The sequence below is a fragment of the Stenella coeruleoalba genome (assembly GCF_951394435.1).
Source record: "Stenella coeruleoalba genome assembly, chromosome: 3".
NCBI lineage: Eukaryota > Metazoa > Chordata > Mammalia > Artiodactyla > Delphinidae > Stenella > Stenella coeruleoalba.
In genome coordinates this window covers 10,757,934-10,759,981 of record NC_137148.1, presented here as the reverse complement: position 1 = coordinate 10,759,981, position 2,048 = coordinate 10,757,934, and the positions used below count along the sequence as shown (strand labels likewise).

At 32.6% G+C, this 2,048-nt stretch overlaps 1 pseudogene across 1 annotated transcript; it reads right to left on the bottom strand.

Moving 5' to 3' along the window:
- Window positions 1–735: 735 nt before the first annotated feature.
- On the bottom strand, window positions 736–1,210 carry LOC307184124 (small ribosomal subunit protein eS26-like; annotated as a pseudogene). The gene has a single exon. The product of its transcript is annotated as a small ribosomal subunit protein eS26-like (transcript).
- Window positions 1,211–2,048: the final 838 nt, after the last annotated feature.

Sequence of the window (2,048 nt, the reverse complement as noted above, 5' to 3'; positions counted from 1 at the left end):
AACAATCTGAGAGAGAATTTAAAATAACTGATTAATATGTTAAAGGTTCTATCATAAAAAGTGGACAACAATTAAGATCAGAGAAATAATAAAGTACAGAGAGATAAAAATTATAAAAGCCAATGGTACTGCTAGAAACATAAAACAAAGTAAGAGAAATGAATAATACCTTCCATTGCTTAGCAGACATGGCACAACTGCCATGAATATATGAACTCGGAGATAAGTCTAAAAATTATCCAAATGTAACATAAAGCAGAGAGATTTACTATTGAAAGAAAAAGTGCAACAGAATATCAAAAAGTTGAGTGACAATATTAAGCACTCTAACACATAAATAACTTGAATTTAAAAGAAGAGAGAAAAGTACAGGGCATCAAAAATATTTTCGTAAATATGAAATAAGAAGTTTCCATAATTAATACCAGAGACACCAGGGAGCAAAACAATGATTCTAAAATCTGACAACAGAAGGCAGGATAAATTCCAAAACAAAATAAAAACAAAACACTCAAGCATATCATATTCAAACTCCTGTAAACAAAACACAAAGAGACAATCTCAGAGGCATCTAGAGGAAAATATTACATTATATAAAAATGAACAAAGGTAAGAATTATATCCTGCTTTTTTCCTTCAGAATCTATACAAAAAAATAAATAACAACATTAAGTGTTGAAAGCAAATGTCAATTCAGAATTCTACATCCATTGAAAATTTATTTTAGTAAGAACTATTCTACTCATTCATCAAGATCTGTTACAATGTTAAATCATTTTTGAAGGTTTTTTTTTAAAGTATAATTTCTTTTTTACTGTCTCCCCAGGGGACAGTATTTCTTTAGTATTTAAGGACTTAGCTCCTTGCATGGGCTTTGGTGGAGGTCGTGGGGCAGCACCAGAAGGTCTAAATTGAGGTGGAGGTCTTCGGTTCTTCCGCACTTCCCGAGAATGATTCCTGACTACCTTGCTGTGAATGGCACAACTCACGCAGTAATGCAGATTCACATACAGCTTGGGAAGCACATAGGCATTGAAAACACTTGTTTCAGAAATGCCCTGACAGCTGCAGCCTCTACAATGTGCCGAACAACGAACTTCTTAATGGCCTTATCCTTGGGCACACTTCGGGCGGAGTTGGTGCTGTGAATAGGCTGCATGTGGCCGCGGCCCTTTCTGGCATGACCATTATTCCTTCTTTTCTTGGTCATCTTGAAAGCGAGAAGGTGAGAGAGCAAGTTTTTTAAAAACTAAAATTGTGCTACCCCATGCTGTAAGCATTCAGGTTTTAACCTGCACACCATATTTTCCAGTATATGATACCATTAATCATCTACTTGTTTAAGCCAAAAACTTGGAAGTATTCTTCTCATAGCCAATCAGTAGATCTCGCTATATCTTTCTCTGGAAAAACCTTCATATCATCTCATTTATTTTTCATCTGAACCATAAGTACCAAGTGAAAAACATGTGTGCTTTGGATTCCTACAGTGCCTTTCCAACTTGTCTCTTTGTATTCATTCATACCTTTCTCTGATAACTATGGGTCTAAAAGGTATCCATGATCAATTATTATTTTAAATGTAATGTCATTTATATCTCATCTATATTGGCTCATAGGAAAATTTTCCCTAATGACTAAAACTGTCTACATATTTATTTAAAACAAGAAAAATAATTTATATGCCTATTGAATATTAAGAGCAAATGTTTCATAGTGTATTGTGTTACTATTGCTCTACTATTACTATTGTTACTCTTGTATTTAACACAGTGTATTTAGTATAGCTTTTAATTTTAATATAGCCTTTAATTTGGATTTTAATTAAATACTAAATAAAATAAACTTTGAAAGCTTAGCTATAGTTGGTGCTTCTATAAGAGAAAACACTTTATAACTCCGCAATATTAATATTCCCTGTAAAAGAAAATTTGCTAGAAGAACTAATTTCTTTACAGTAGGTCTTAGATGCTGAAATAAAATAGGTGCAGTACCATTTTAATTTTCTCTTAAGAAGTCCTATATTTCAATATCTTGATAAATTGGTG